At 43.2% G+C, this 17,381-nt stretch overlaps 1 pseudogene; it reads right to left on the minus strand.

Annotated features, from left to right (window-relative positions):
* Positions 1-5,770: 5,770 nt before the first annotated feature.
* LOC115134176 (genetic suppressor element 1-like) overlaps positions 5,771-17,381 on the minus strand; it is a 29,091-nt pseudogene continuing 17,480 nt past the window's right edge.

Consider the following 17,381-nt stretch of genomic DNA (forward strand, 5'->3'; position numbering starts at 1 on the left):
TTTATTTGAAATAATATTGCATTGAAAAACATGCACGGTCTGTACTGACAGGGGGAACTGCCTTAGTGTTGAGATGGTTGGAGTTAGAATTTTCATACATTATGATTGTAGGTTTAGCATTATAACTCTGTCTCAATAACATGGGCACCAAACATATGGTGTATCGTAATGGTTACCACAGCCATAGCGTGTAACTTCACTACATGACCAAAAGTATGTGGACACCTGCTAGGGGCTGAGAGTAGCACTGAGAGTAGCCTAGTGGTTAGAGTGTTGGACTAGTAACCGGAAGGTTGCAAGTTCAAACCCCCGAGCTGACAAGGTACAAATCTGTCGTTCTGCCCCTGAACAGGCAGTTAACCCACTGTTCCTAGGCCGTCAGTGAAAATAAGAATTTGTTCTTAACAAACTTGCCTAGTTAAATAAAGGTTTAAAAAATCAAATAAAAAATACATCTCATTCCAAAAATCATGGACATTAATATGGAGTTGGTCCCCCATTGCTGTTGTAATAGCTTCCACTCTTCAGGGAAGGCTTTCCACTAGATGTTGGAACATTACTGTTGTAATAGCTTCCACTCTTCAGGGAAGGCTTTCCACTAGATGTTACATTTACATTTACATTTAAGTCATTTAGCAGACGCTCTTATCCAGAGCGACTTACAAATTGGTGCGTTCACCTTAAGACATCCAGTGGAACAGCCACTTTACAATAGTGCATCTAAATCTAGTAAGGGGGATTACTTTATCCTATCCTAGGTATTCCTGAAAGAGGTGGGGTTTCAGGTGTCTCCGGAAGGTGGTGATTGACTCCGCTGTCCTGGCGTCATGAGGGAGTTTGTTCCACCATTGGGGGGCCAGAGCAGCGAACAGTTTTGACTGGGCTGCGCGGGAACTGTACTTCCTCAGTGGTAGGGAGGCGAGCAGGCCAGAGGTGGATGAACGCAGTGCCCTTGTTTGGGTGTAGGGCCTGATCAGAGCCTGGAGGTACTGAGGTGCCGTTCCCCTCACAGCTCCGTAGGCAAGCACCATGGTCTTGTAGCGGATGCGAGCTTCAACTGGAAGCCAGTGGAGAGAGCGGAGAGCGGGTGACGTGAGAGAACTTGGGAAGGTTGAACACCAGACGGGCTGCGGCGTTCTGGATGAGTTGTAGGGGTTTAATGGCACAGGCAGGGAGCCCAGCCAACAGCGAGTTGCAGTAATCCAGACGGGAGATGACAAGTGCCTGGATTAGGACCTGCGCCGCTTCCTGTGTGAGGCAGGGTCGTACTCTGCGGATGTTGGAACATTACTGTTGTAATAGCTTCCACTCTTCAGGGAAGGCTTTCCACTAGATGTTGGAACATTGCTGTTGTAATAGCTTCCACTCTTCAGGGAAGGCTTTCCACTAGATGTTGGAACATTGCTGTTGTAATAGCTTCCACTCTTCAGGGAAGGCTTTCCACTAGATGTTGGAACATTACTACAGGGACTTGTTTCCATTCAGCCACAAAAGCATTTGAGAGGTCGGGCACTGATGTTGGGAGATTAGGTCTGGCTGGCTCGCAGTCAGTGTTCCAATTCATCCCTGTGCAAGCCGGTCAAGTTTACACCGATATCGACAAACTATTTCTGTATGCACCTCTTTTTGTTCACTGGAGCATTGTCATGCTGAAACAGGAAAGGTCCTTCCCCAAACTGTTGCCACAAAGTTGGAAGCACAGAATTGTCTAGAATGCTATTGTATGCTGAAGCATTAAGATTTGCCTTCACTTGAACTAAGGGGCCTAGCCCAAACCATTATTCCTCCTCCACCAAACGTAACAGTTGGCACTATGCCTTTGGCAAGGTAGCGTTCTTTCTCCTGGCATCTGCCAAACCCAGATTTGTCCGTCGGTAATTAATCACTCTAGAGAACGTGTTTCCACTGCTCCAGAGCCAAATGGCGGCAAGCTTTACACCACTCCAGCCGACGTTTGGCATTGCGCATGGTAAACTTAGGCTTGTGTGCTGCTGCTCAGCCGTGAAAATCCATATCATATTCTTTGTTTGCTTCCAGAGGCAGTTTAGAGTATTGCAACCGAGGACAGGTGATTTTTACATGCTTATGCACTTCAGCAGTCATGTTCTGTGAGCTTGTGTGGCCTACCACTTCGCGGCTGAGCCATTGTTGCTCCTAGATGTATCCACTTCACAATAACAGCACTTACAGATAACCAGGGCAGCTCTAGCTATGCAGAAATTTGACGAACTAACTTTTTGCATTTTTTAAAACCTTTATTTAACTAGGCAAGTCGGTAAATCATTTGTTCTTATCTATAATGACTGCCCACCCCAGCCAAACCCGGACGACACTGGGCCAACTGTGCACCGCCCTATGGGACTCTCAATCACGACCGGTTATGATACAGCTTGGAATCGAACCAGGGTTTGTAGTGATGCCTCTAGCACTGAGATGCAGTGCCTTAGACTGCTGCACCACTCAGGAAAGGTAGCTTCCTATGCCGGTGCCACATTGAAAGTTACTGAGCTCTTCAGTATGGCCATTCTACTGTCAATGTTTGTCTATGGAGATTGCATGGCTATTTGCTCGATTTTATACACTTGTCAGCAACGGGTGTGCCTGAAATAGCCGAATCCACTCATTTGAAGGGGTGTCCACATACAATATATATACACAAGTATGTTGTCTATTAGCAACTTCCACAGAAGCAGACCAAAAAGTTACAAAGTAAAAAATGTAATGTCTGCTCTCACTGTTTACTGAGTTGCAAGCTTGTTGAAAGCAGAAATCAGTGACCACGTTTACCTGCACATTAATATCCCGTTAATATTTGGGATACTCAAGTATTATATTTTTGAGTTAACACATGTAAACATATCTCGTTTACAATTACCCGAAAAAGCTTGAAACACGGATAAAATGCCTGGGATATGCTGATTTTTGGATGGGAACTGTGGCATGTAAACATTTTATCAAATTTTTTTGTTTTCCGCGGTCTGCGCAGGCTGTTTAGCATATTTGATGATGTCATCTTATTGTCAAACAAATCACTTCCAAAAGTAGCAATTCGATCCATCATAGTAATTTATTTAGCTGATATTCGGTAATGGACCATATAGCCTATTTGCTACTTACCCCTAATTTAGACAACTTTCTGTTTATAGTTTCCGACATTTGGTAGGCCATTTGTTTGTCTTAGATATGCTACAACATGTTACACCAGAAGACTAAATAAAGTAGTGCTCGCCAGAATAATGTCTTACATTGATGTAATGAATGCATGAGTGATCTCGCTAACACCGGTAAAGTTATCTGTTTCCGGACCGGGAATAAAACGCATTAACTCCAAAACAGTTGAAAGGTTGGTCCTGTGCAAAATGTCCAAATGTCATCAGTTTGACCGGTTTAAAGGAAGTTATAAACTGAGAAAATGATTAAGCACAGCTTCATATAAGACTTCAGTTAGTTTTGTGTGCATATTTTGTGTGGTTGAAAAACTGTCTGATGCTTGCATAACAGTGTCAAAGATAACACATGACATGTGTATTTGCATTTTCTCAAGATATGCTGACAGAATTAACATTTGTTGTATAATTTTACTGCAAGAAATGCATAATTCTGCAGGAGTTAATATTATATTCTGATACATGTGAGAGGTTATAGGCCCACAGTCAGTGTTCAGATTTCAGTTACTATTCCATTTAACCCATATGAACCCATCAGAAACATTCTGTTTCTCCATGAATGCAGGGATACTCGTGAGCAGGATAATCAATGTGCATGTAAACCGCTTATCCCGAGTAAGACCTTAATTAAGCAGAATATCAGCCACTATCAGGAATACTGGGCACATGTAAACGTGGTTAGTGAGCAGACATTACCCTTTTCCCATGGCTATTTAGCATCAGGACAGTCATTACAGTATCATTTGAATGATGAGATATATATTTGAAACCTACGCTATTTGTTTGACTTGTTTTAACCCTTCAAGGATGTACAAGACCAGAAATACAGATGTTTGTAAAGGCAAATAAGTGAATAAATAAATGTGCTTCCCTTGTAACGTTAGTAAAGAAATAAACAAAAATATGAAAACAAACTCCTTCAAAATGATCTGTTTTACTACTGTTCTGCGGTCTGATTTTCCACATTCTCCCTGAAGTTTGCATCTGTTCATGCTCCTGTGTAAATTTCAAAGCATTGTGATTGGTGTAACCATGGTTTAGACTCAATTTTCTACCATATTTCTTTATGCACAGCCTGACAGAGAGCAACACCAGAATAAGATAATGCAGGTGTTATACAAGGTCTGCCCAGCAGAGGGCATAAACTACATATGTACTATAAGCCTCTTTACTGAATTTGGTTGTACCTATTCTCAGATCAACGTGTATATACAGGTAACTGTCAAAATAAAGGAAACATTTGATTAAGTGATTAAGTGATACAAAGTATATTGAAAGCAGGTGCCTCCAACACAGTTGTGGTTCCCAAGTTAACTAAGAAATTAACATCTGATCAAGCATGCTGAATAGACCGGGCAGGTCTTGTCAGCATGCACAAGGTCCTCTAATCCGACTACTAAACCACAGATAAAAGGATAAACCTAGTTAGTTTCTAGCAATCTCTCCTCCTTCAGTCTTTTTCTTCTTCTTTGGACTTTATATTTAAAATATTGATTAATTAAATATATATTTAGTTAAATAAAAGGTCAAATAAATCAAATGATATGGCGGTTGGCAACCAACTTTAAGGTGCATTACCACCACCAGCTAGACTGGAGTGTAGACCTCAGTTAATCTTCCAATCACCCACGTGGGTATATGCTCCTAAAAACCAATGAGGATGGGAGAAGCAGGACTTGTAGTGCCAAGTTCTATTTTTGCACCCAGCTATGCAGACGCTCGTTGACGCGCACAAGCAGTTTGGATGAAATGATTGAATGACATGTATGTGTAAATGTATTTTGCAATGTTCGTGCGCATAATGTCATGTATAAAAATGCCCGGTTGCCCATTCCTTTTGCTACCATGGCTCGAAGAAAGACCTAGTGACTTTTAAAGATGTGAGTCAATGTAGCATAAGGGGTTTAAAGGTTATGTGTCTCAGTCACCAGATCTCAACCCAATTGAACACTATGGGAGTTTCTGGAGCGGCGCCTGAGACAGCGTTTTAGGTTTATCCAAACAAAACATAAAATTGTAGAAGTTTTTGTGGAAGAATGGTGTCGCATTCCTCCAATAGAGTTCAAGAATCTATGCCAAGGCGTATTGAAGCTGTTCTAGTGGCACGTGGTGGCCCAACACCCTAATGAGACACTATGTTGGTGTGTTTCCTTTATTTTGGCAGTTACCTGTAGGATAGTGGTTTCCTTTCCTTGTCTCCTGTCCCTCATCTGCACTTATCTGAAAATGCATGCCAGTTCAGTGCAGATGGAGGAAAGGAGATGTAATCTAGCTGAGGAGTAAATGTTGTCAACCAACTTGAACATGATGCATTTTATCGATTAAAATGATTCTTTATTTATCCAGGTGATTCCCATTGAAATTGATCCAGACATGTTCTACATTTTACAAAGTTTTCTTTAGAAATTACAGTAGAATTTCCATAAATAGCTCATTATTAATGTTCAATCAAATTAATATAGTGCCTTCAGAAAGAATTCACACCCATTGACTTTGTGTCACTGGTTTACACAAAATGCCCCATAATGTCAAAGTAGAATTATGTTTATAGATTTTTTTACAAATGAATTGAAAATTAAAAACTGAAATGTCTTGAGTCAATAAAGAATTCAACCCCTTTATTGTGGCAAGCCTAAATGAGTTCAGGAGTACACATTTGCTTAACAAGTCACATAATATACATGGACTCACTCTATGTATGTGCAATAATAGTATTTAACATGATTTTTGAATGACTACCTCATCTATGTAATCCACACATACAATTAACTGTAAGGTCCCTCAGTCGAGCAGGAGATTTCAAACATAGATTCAACCACAAAGACCAGTGGGGTTTTCTAATGCCTCACAAAGAATGGCAGCTAGTGGTAGATATATATTTTTTAAACAGACATTGAATATCCCTTTGAGCATGGTGAAGTTATTAAATATACTTTGAATGGTGTATCAATACACCCAGCCGCTACAAAGATACAGGCGTCCTTCCTAACTCAGTTGCTGGAGAGAAAGGAAACTGCTCAGCGATTTCGCCATGAGGCCAATGGTGACTTTAAAACAGTTACAGCGTGGCTGTGATAGGAGAAAACTGAAGATGGATCAAAAACATTGTAGTTACTCCACAATATTAACCTAATTGACAGAGTAAAAAGATGGAAACCTGTACAGAATAAAAATATTCCGAAACATGCATCCTGTTTGCAACAAGGCACTAAATTAATCCAGAAAAAAAGATGGCAAAGCAATTAACTTTTTGTCCTGAATACAAAGTGTTATGTTTAGGGCAAATCCAATACAACACATTACTGAGTACGTCTCTCAATATTTCCAAGCATAGTGATGGCTGCATCATGTAATGGGTATACTTGTAATTGTTAAGGATTGGGGAGTTTTTCAGGATAAAAAAGAAATGGAATGGAGATAAGCACAGGCAAAATCCTAGAGGAAAACCTGGTTCAGTCTGCTTTCCACCAGACATTGGAGATGAATTCACCTTTCAGCAGGACAATAACTTAAAACACAAGGCCAAATCTACACTGGAGATGCTTACCAAGACGACATTGAATGATCCTGAGTGACCTAGTTACAGTATGGCAAGACATGACAGAGCTTGAAGAATTTTTGAAATAATAATGTGCAAGTATTGTACAATCCAGGTGTTCAAAGCTCTTATAGACTTACCCAGAAAGACTCAAATCTGTAATCGCTGCCAAAGGTGATTCTAACATGTATTGACTCAAGGGTGTGAGTAATTATGGAAATGAGATCATTATGTACTTCACTTTCAATAACATTGCTAACATTTCTACAACATTTTCACTTCGTCATCATGGTGTATTGTGTGAGAAAACAAATCAATTTCATCCATTTTGAATTCAGGCTGTAACAACAAAATGTGGAATAAATCAAGGGGTATGAATACTTTCTGAAGGCACTGTATATTACATGATAGGCCTACTGTAAGCTAAATATAAAAACTAGAGCATATAGAAACATGATTTAACAGCATATGTTTGTGTGTGGGGGGGGTAGAGGTTATGTAGGTAGGGTAGGCGTGAGGTAGAGCGAGGCAGACTTTGGCCTTAGACTGGGTATCTGCAATGGACAGGGCTGAGTTCCTCTAGAGTCAATAGGATGTAGAGAGATGCCCTGTTATTACAGCAGGGCTCTACGTGACACATCTGCTCCTAAGTTTAACCATTTTAGGAGCAGAATGACAAATATTAGAGGTATTAAATCTGAAATCTGCAATTTTCCTCGCCACTGTTTCGGTAAAAGGTTAAGGGCCTGGAGAAATGTAACCACACTCAAAGTCATTGACAGAGCCACATATAGATGCAAGGAACTGTTCATCCATGATTACAGTTTGAACAATGTTTGGAGGTTATACAGTGTTTGTTTACATTCATTTTGTTGACAAATATTGTAAAAACAAGCTCATGGGCTATATTCAATCCATATCACGGAAGTTCAGCATTACAGTGGAGACAGCTTTCACGGTAAACGCTGCATATGTCGGCTCAATCTGAAATGACCTTCACCTTTCTATCACGCAGCCTGTAATGCATTAGCAATACATGTTGAATAGAGCCCTATATTTTGGCTTCTGATGGGGTACGACAGTGGAACTAAGCTCTGGGGCGCTTATAAGTTAAACTCTTCAATCATCAAAGGATTTACAGTATATCATTCTTTATAAGTCAAAATATATGTTGTGATTGCAGAGTGCCCCTTTAATGATAAGAATTGCCAGCAATGACAAAATGCAGGGTTTAGAAGCACCAGGAAAATAGATTTGTAAGATTGATGCCTTACATTGGTCCTATGAATCCTAGCTTATTTTGAAGCTCATCTCCATGTTTGCATACTACTGAGGCTATGGGACAGCAAAGATATAATTACAACAATTATTATTTGGGCAATTTTTTTTCTAGGGGCACTGGTGCTCCCAAATTAACATTCCAGGTAGCATAGCAAAATATTTAGGAAAATATGTCCCAAAATGGCAGCACTGTAGAGCCCTTATTAGGGTGTGGAAAAACCTGTGGCATATTGGGTAGAATCTGTTTACAATTTTCTGTGTGACTTTGGCACTTCTGTCCTGTGGCAGAAGATATCTCAATGACAGACAGGTTATGAGGGGTTTGTGGCTGAGACTCAGATTTAAATAATAGAAAATAATAGAAAATAGAATAAATAATAGAAAATAGCTATCATGATCAAAATATTACACTTCCTGTCCCTCACCTGCAGTGTATTTCTTCCTCACCTTTCCAAAATGTTTTCATAAAGTTTGGGACACTCCACATACAGCTCTTATAACATGTTTATTTATCTTTAAATAAGTGGAGGCTGCTGAGGGAAGAACGGCTCATAATAATGTCCAGAACGGCGCAAACGGAATGGCATCAAACACCTGGAAACTTTGTGTTTGATGTATTTGATACCATTCCACTGATTACACTCCAGTCATTACCACGAGCCTGTTCTCCCCAAAAAGGTGCCACCAACCTCCTGTGCTTTAAACACTGACCAGCAGCAGTACAAATATCCCAAGCGTCTTGTTTAACCCCTAATTTGTATTCTAAAGCAGGCTTTTAAATAACTATAATTAAAATGATTTAAAAAACACACCATTCTGGCTTAATAAGTATTGATATTATCAATGGCAAAACTATTAAAAACATTATTTAGACTTAATTCCTATTAAGAAAAAATGTAACAGTATATAACCTTATATATATATATATATACACACTACCGTTCAAAAGTTTGGGGTCACTTAGAAATGCCCTTGTTTTGGAATGAAAAGCACATTTTTTGTCCTTTAAAATAACAAAATATTTATCAGAAATACAGAGTAGACATTGTTAATGTTGTAAATGACTTTTGTAGCTGAAAACGGCTGATTATAATGGAATATCTACATAGGCATACAGAGGCCCATTATCAGCAAACACCACTCCTGTGTTCCAATGGCACGTTGTGTTAGCTAATCCAAGTTTATCATTTTAAAAGGATAATTGATCATTAGAAAACCCTTTTGTAATTATGTTAGCACAGCTGAAAACTGTTTTTCTGATTAAAGAAGCAATAAAACTGGCCTTCTTTAGACTAGTTGAGTATCTGGAGCATCAGCATTTGTGGGTTCGATTACAGGCTCAAAATGGCCAGAAACAAAGAACTTTCTTCTAAAACCCGTCAGTCTATTATTGTTCTGAGAAATGAAGGCTATTCCATGCGAGAAATTGCCAATAAACTGAAGACGCTGTGTACTACTCCCTCCACAGAACAGCGCAAACTGGCTCTAACCAGAATAGAAAGATGAGTGGGAGGCCCCGGTGCACAACTGAGCACGAGGACAAGTACATTAGAGTGTCTAGTTTGAGAAACAGACGCCTCACAAGTCCTCAACTGGCAGCTTCATTAAATAGTACCCGCAAAACACCAGTCCGTGTTAACAGTGAAGAGCAGACTCCGGCATGCTGGCCTTCTAGGCAGAGTTGCAAAGAAAAAACACTGGACACTGGACAGAGGAGCTCTGCCTAGAAGGCCAGCATCCCGGAGTCGCCTCTTCATTGTTGACGTTGAGACTGGTGTTTTGAGGGTAAAAGACAAAGTCCATATTATGGTAAGAACAGTTCAAATAAGCAAAGAGAATCGACAGTCCATCATTACTTTAAGACATGAAGGTCAGTCAATACGGAACATTTCAATAACTTTGAAAGTTTCTTCAAGTCAGTCCCAAAAACCATCAAGCGTTATGATGAAACTGGCTCTCATGAGGACCGCCACAGGAATGGAAGACCCAGAGTTATCTCTGCTGCAGAGTTACCAGCCTCAGAAATTGCAGCCCAAATAAATGCTTCACAGAGTTCAAGTAACAGACACATCTCATCATCAACTGTTCAGAGGAGACTGTGTGAATCAGGCATTCATGATCGAATTGTAGCAAAGAAACCATTACTAAAGGACACCAATAAGAAGAAAAGACTTGCTTGGGCCAAGAAGCACGAGCAATGGACATTAGACCGGTGGAAATCTGTCCTTTGGTCTGATGAGTCCAAATTGGAGATTTTTGGTTCCAACCGCTGTGTCTTTGTGAGATGCAGTGTGGGTGAACGAATGATCTCAGCATGTGTATTTCCCACTTTAATGCACGGAGGAGGAGGTGGTATGGTGTGGGGGTGCTTTGCTGGTGACACTGTCTGTGATTTATTTAGAATTCAATGCACAATTAACAAGCATGGCTACCACAGCATTCTGCAGCGATATGCCATCCCATCTGGTTTGGGCTTAGTGGGACTATCATTTGTTTTTCAACAGGACAATGACCCAAAACACACCTCCAGGCTGTGTTAATGCTATTTTATCAAGAAGGAGAGTGCTGCATCAGATGACCTGGCCTCCACAATCCCCTGACCTCAACCAAATGGAGATGGTCTGGGATGAGACGGACCGCAGAGTGAAGAAAAAGCAGCCAACAAGTGCTCAGCATATGTGGGAACTCCTTCAAGACTGTTGGAAAAGCATTCCAGGTGAAGCTGGTTGACAGAATGCCAAGAGTGTGCAAAGCTGTCATCAAGGCAAAGGATGGCTATTTAAAGAATCTCAAATATAAAATATATTTTGATTTGTTTAACACTTTTTTGGTTACTACATGATTCCATATGTGTTATTTCATAGTTTTGATGTCTTCACTATTATTCTACAATGTAGAAAATAGTAAAAAAGAAAGAAAAAAACCTTGAATGAGTAGGCGTTCTGAAACCTTTTACCGGTAGTGTGTGTATATATATATACATAAACATTTTCACAACCTCCAGTTATTTTCTTATAGAAACACTGTCTTAAATATTCTACAACTATGATTTTGTAAGTCCATGAACCCAAGTGGGGAAAAAAACAGAATAGTAATATCTCTATAGCACAGTGTTTACTGTTCTAGATAGTTCTAACAGCAATGTCACTAGTATGATCCCTAGTAGCTCTTCTAGGTCTTTAAGTGCATCTTGGCTGATTTGTCCTTCCAGTTCAGTGGTTGGTTGGCTTGCTATTGGTTGTGCATTCCCTTTTGAGCTTGCTATTGGTTGCTTCCAAACCCTTCAAAATCAAGGAGGGAAAAAAGGAGGATATACTCGTCATTTTATTGTCCCAAATTCTAGAATTGGTTAAAGTGGGTGCCAATATTATGCCATACTCTTATGTACAGTGGGGAGAACAAGTATTTGATACACTGCCGATTTTGCAGGTTTTCCTACTTACAAAGCATGTAGAGGTCTGTAATTTTTATCATAGGTACACTTCAACTGTGAGCGACGGAATCTAAAACAAAAATCCGCAAAATCACATTGTATAATTTTTAAGTAATTAATTAGCATTTTATTGCATGACAAGTATGTGATACATCAGAAAAGCAGAACTTAATATTTGGTACAGAAACCTTTGTTTGCAATTAGAGATCATACGTTTCCTGTAGTTCTTGACCAGGTTTTCACACACTGCAGCAGGGATTTTGGCTCTACATGCTTTGTAAGTAGGAAAACCTGCAAAATCGACAGTGTATCAAATACTTGTTCTCCCCACTGTAGCTACGACCTCTAGCTTTTAGACTTCTAGTCTTTCAACAATGGTGAGTCTGACCACACTACAGAGTCTAGGAGTGTGGCACTCCTCCCTTTCTACCATCCTTTCTTCCTTCCCAGTCCAGAGTTCTCTTCCATCTCTGCCTCTGACTGGGAACCAATCCAGTTTCCTCTCTCCAGAGGACAGTCAGTCTGTCTGTCTGTCTCTGTCAATCTGTCAGGAGCAGAGCAGGGAGTCAGCGGGGAAGGTGACCTTTGAGCTGCCCCTTGCCCCAGTGCACGTTGGGAAGGGTCAGACACTTCCTGAAGTGCTCTAGCTGAGCCTGCAGTCTCTCTCTCTCATGTCTCACCCTCTGTCTCTGACTCAGCAGCTCCTAGAGAGAAAGAGAGGGAATGGAGCAAGAGAGAGAAAGAGCCAGAGTGTTTACTAAGAGTGAGTAGGGGTGAACAAAGCACATTGGTGTAAACAAACAGTCACAAACAGACAGACAGACAGACAGACAGACAGACAGACAGACAGACAGACAGACAGACAGACAGACACACAGACAGACAGACAGACAGACAGACAGACAGACAGACAGACAGACAGACAGACAGACAGACAGACAGACACACAGACAGACAGACAGACACACAGACAGACAGACAGACACACAGACACACAGACACACAGACAGACAGACAGACAGACACACAGACAGACAGACAGACAGACAGACACACAGACAGACACACAGACAGACAGACAGACACACAGACAGACAGACACACAGACACACAGACAGACACACAGACAGACACACAGACACACAGACACAGACAGACAGACAGACAGACACACAGACAGACAGACAGACAGACAGACAGACACAGACAGACACACAGACAGACAGACAGACAGACAGACAGACAGACAGACACAGACAGACACACAGACAGACACACAGACACACAGACACACAGACAGACAGACAGACAGACAGACAGACAGACACACAGACAGACACACAGACACACAGACACACAGACACACAGACACACAGAGTGCTGACACACAGACAGACAGACACACAGACACACATCACAGATAAAGACAAATTGTATTTAGTTTTTTACAGATCATAATCCTAGATCCTCAAAAAGTTGAGGATTGGCATCCGACCGCAAGGCACGACAGATGGTAGTGTGTACGGCCCAGTACATCACTGGAGCCCAGCTTCCAGTCATCCAGGACCTCTATACCAGCCGGTGTCAGAGGAAGGCCCTAAAAATTGTCAAAGACTCCAGCTACCCAAGTCATAGATTGTTCTCTCTGCTACCGCATGTCTGGAACCAACAGGACCCTGAACAGCTTCTTCCCCCAAGCCACAAGACTGCTGAATAGTTAGTCTGGGTAGCTATTGGCTAACTATTTAACTATCTGCATTGACCTTTCCTTTTATCCTGTTGCCTAGTCACTTTATCCCTATCTATATGTACATATCTCCACGCAAATCAAATGTTATTTGTCACATGCGTCGAATACAACAGGTGTACTTACTGTGAAATGCTTACTTACAAGCCCTTACTTAACCAACAATGCAGTTCAAGAAATAGAGTTAAGAAAATATTTACTACATTTAAAAAAAATCAAAATAAAGTAAAAAGTAACACAATAAAATAACAATTTTTATTTATTTTATTTTACTAGGCAAGTCAGTTAAGAACAAATTCTTATTTTCAATGACGGCCTAGGAACAGTGGGTTAACTGCCTCTTCAGGGGCAGAACGACAGATTTTGTACCTCGTCAGCTCGAAGATTTGAACTTGCAACCTTCCGGTTACTAGTCCAATGCTCTAACCACTAGGCTACCCTGCCGCCCCAATAAAATAACAATAACGAGGCTATATACAGGGGGTTACCGGTACGGACTCAATGTCGAGATAATTTGTACATGTAGGTTGGGGTAAAGTGACTGTGCATAGATAATAAACAGCGAGTAGCAGCAGTGTAAAAATAAAGGGGGGCGGGGGGGTCAAAGTAAATAGTCTGGGTGGCCATTTGATTAACTGTTCAGCAGTCTTATGGCTTGGGGGTAGAAGCTGTTAAGGAGCCTTTTGGACCTAGATTTGGCGCCCCGGTACTGCTCGCTGTGCAGTAGCAGAGAGAACAGTCTCTAACTTGGGTGACTGGAGTCTATGACAACCTTTTGGGCCTTCCTCTGACACCGCCTAGTATATAGGTCCTATATGGCAGGAAGCTTGGCCACAGTGATGTACTGGTCCATATGCACAACCCTCTGTAGCGCCTTACAGTCAGATGCCGAGCAGTTGCCATACCAGGCGGTGATGCAACCGGGCAGGACGCTCTCGATGGTGCAGCTGTATAACGTTTTGAGGATCTGGGGAGCCAATCATCCTCAATTACCTCGTACCCCTGCACATCGACTCAGTACTGGTACCACTTTGTAGATATGGGAGACTTGTGGACACTTTGTGGATATGGGAGACTTGTGGACACTTTGTGGATATGGGAGCTGAGTTTCTTACCGCCATGCTGTGTGAGAGTTGTTCAGCTGTCAGGCTGAGAGTGTAGTTCTGAGTCTCCAGCCTCCTGCACTGACTGTGGAGAACCTGTCTCTCCATACCCCGCTCTGAGAGAGAGGGGGAAGAGAGAAATAGAGAGAGCGACAGGAGGGTAAAGGGAAGATATGGGGTCATAGAGGGAGAGGGAGGAAGACAGATAGGGAGATGGGCATAGATAGAGGATGAGAAATTGTGTGTTGGGGAAGAGAAAGAAAATTTGACTAAAAACTATTTGTAGATGAAAGGTTAACTCACCATCCACATACTCCTGATACGCCTCAAAGACGGACTCTATGCCCTTCCACTTCCTAGGGGTTTCTTCCTCATCCTCTTCCTCATCTTCCTCTGAGCGCTCAACCCGTACGCCATCAGGGTCATGGTGGGGTGGAGAAGGGTAGGGATGATGCTCATTGGTGGGGTGTGGAGGTGTGTGGAGGGGGTCTGGTCTCTTCAGAGGGGGGATGTTGTAGGGCGCTGAGGGCTCAGACTTTATACTGGACTCCGGAACGCATATGGAGCTACCCAGTGTCTTGTGGGTAGACTGCAACACAGCCTGGTGGAAGTGTTGGGCGAAGTCCTCCCGGATGAATCTTTCCCAGGGCTTGTTCTGCCCATTCTGTCCAGCCAGGGGCACCTTCAGTTGGGTAGGATGGCTAAGGTGGCCTGCTCCGTTCTGGAGACCCTGGAGCCTCTTAGATGGGTGACGTTCGCACAGTCCTGCCCTGTCGGGGTGGAGGCCCAGGGGAGGGGGGTGGCGGGGTGGAGGGGGTGGGGGTTTAGTGGGTCTGTGTGAAGGTTGTCGGGATGGTGGGGGTAGGGAGGCAAGGGGCTTGGGGAGTCTGGGTAGTCTAGTCCGTTTGACTTGCAGGCTGGGAGGTCAGGTGTGTAGTCGCCTGAAAACATAAACACAGTATAAGGATCTCATGGGTGTTACCCTTTGTGTGTGTGTGTGTGTGTGTGTGTGTGTGTGTGTGTGTGTGTGTGTGTGTGTGTGTGTGTGTGTGTGTGTGTGTGTGTGTGTGTGTGTGTGTGTGTGTGTGTGTGTGTGTGTGTGTCTGTGTGTGTGTGTGTGTGTGTGTGCGTCTTACCAGTTGAGAGAGCAGGAGTGCTGCTACAGAGGGGTAATGGGTTGTATCTGATGGTGTCCAATGTCACACTCTTTAGCTTTATAGCCTTCAGCAACCCCTCCATCTTTTCCTTATCTACAGAGCAAGAGAGAGATAGAAAAAGAGAGCAAGGGGAGGGGTGAAAATGGGATAGATTCCTCAAATTCAAATATGGACCTCAAAGCCAGTTCCACAGTTTTTTTTATTCTTCTCCTCTATTCAGGGAGAGATTTAGACACTAGGTTGGTGCAATTAACTATCAGGTAGAACAGAAAAACAGCAGTACTTCGGAACTCCTAGGGTAAGATTTTAATACCCCTTGGATAGGGCATTAGAGTACACTAGGTTGTAGTGGATAGGGGTTGGAGAATAAGAGCTAGGGTGTACTGTGCTGGGGTTAGTGTACTGTATGTTACCTCTCCTCTGCTGGCTAGTGACATGGGACAGGCTAAGCATGTTGAGGAAGTGTTTCTTGTCCTCCAGTTGGGGGAAGCAGTTCATCTCTTCAGGGGTGAGAGTGGTGCTGAGGGGGGGAACAGGTGCCACAGTAGAACAAGGGGTCTTCCTCTTGCCTTGTACAGGAGGAGGGGAGATGCTGCGCTCTCTCAGCATCCTCCTCCTCTTCCTCCTCTTCTGATGAAACAGCTGGTCACGATGGGCCAGCGTGGTCAGGCCACACACGCGCAGAAAACACACCTTCTACAGAGAGACAGATTACAGAGAATTAAATCATACAACAATATAATAGAAGAACAATTGAAAATGGTTAATGTGTGTGGTAGTTACCTCTGAGGATGTGTCTAGTTTTAGGGGGGGCTGCTCTGCAACCCTTCTGAGGTGGGTCCTCACTTCCTCCTCATCACTCTCATCGTACGACTCATCTAGATCATAGTAATACCCTGGGAGAGGGGGGGAGAGAGAGAGAGAGAGAGAGTACAGACCAGAATTTTGTTAAGGCCCACCCAGATCTCGTCTTATCCCCACTTGAATGTCCACTCTCCTCACCTCCCTTCCTCCCTCCCTCCCTCTTACATCCCCTTTCGTCTTACCTCCCTCCCTGGCATCTCTCCTCCTGCTCTCCTCCAGATCCAGCTTGCTGACCAGCCTGTGCTGCTGCTGAAGGATCTTATCGTACACCACTGGGTTTTGAGGCTCCTGGCCTGGCCGCTCAGACTTCTGGAGGTCCCTGGAGGGAGAGGGGGAGCTGGGCGGGCGCTGGACCCCCAGGTCAGAGCTGGGGCTGGGGGAGGACAGGAGCAGTGAGCCCTGCTGGTGGAGGTGGTTATGGTGGTGGTTATGTTGGTGGTGGAGACTGTGAGTGGATCTTTCAAGCTCAGCCATGCTCCAGAGGCCAGAAATCTGCAGAACGGGTCCCCTGATAAAGGAAAACCTCTCTGGGCCCTCCCCCATCCTCCTGCATCCCTCCTCCCCCCGCTCCCAGCTGGGGGGCCACTCAGCTCTGGTCAGACCAGGAGGAGGGCGGGAGGGGGGAATAGGGGAGTCAAACCTGCGACGAGGGTCTGGGGAGGTCTCTGTGAGAGAGGCAGGGTTCCAGAGGGTGGTGGGAGGGACAGGGGGGTGGGGGAGGAGGTGAGGGTGAGCTTTGGGGGAGATGAGTGGAGGTGGGGCTCCTAGGTGGGGTTGAGACTCTCTGTTGCATGGGTCACACTGGCTGGCGTTGGACCTGTGAAGACAAGAAAAACAATATAGTCACACACAAACACAAACACACTTGGTTTTATCAGAGTTGACCTTGATGATGCAGCCAAGCTAAAAGCAGAGTAGAACGAGTACTGACTCAGAGGATACTGCAGTGTTATCTTAATACATGCATAAACGCACGCACATCAGTGTTTCATTTGTAAAAGTGAGCCCGGGAGGGGGGGGGGGAGCTCTGAAGTGCCAGATAAAAAAATCACCTGTATAATAATAAATCATTGAATGCATTATCGTTGCTT

Source organism: Oncorhynchus nerka, linkage group LG9a (assembly GCF_034236695.1).
Source record: "Oncorhynchus nerka isolate Pitt River linkage group LG9a, Oner_Uvic_2.0, whole genome shotgun sequence".
Classification (NCBI taxonomy): Eukaryota; Metazoa; Chordata; class Actinopteri; order Salmoniformes; family Salmonidae; genus Oncorhynchus; species Oncorhynchus nerka.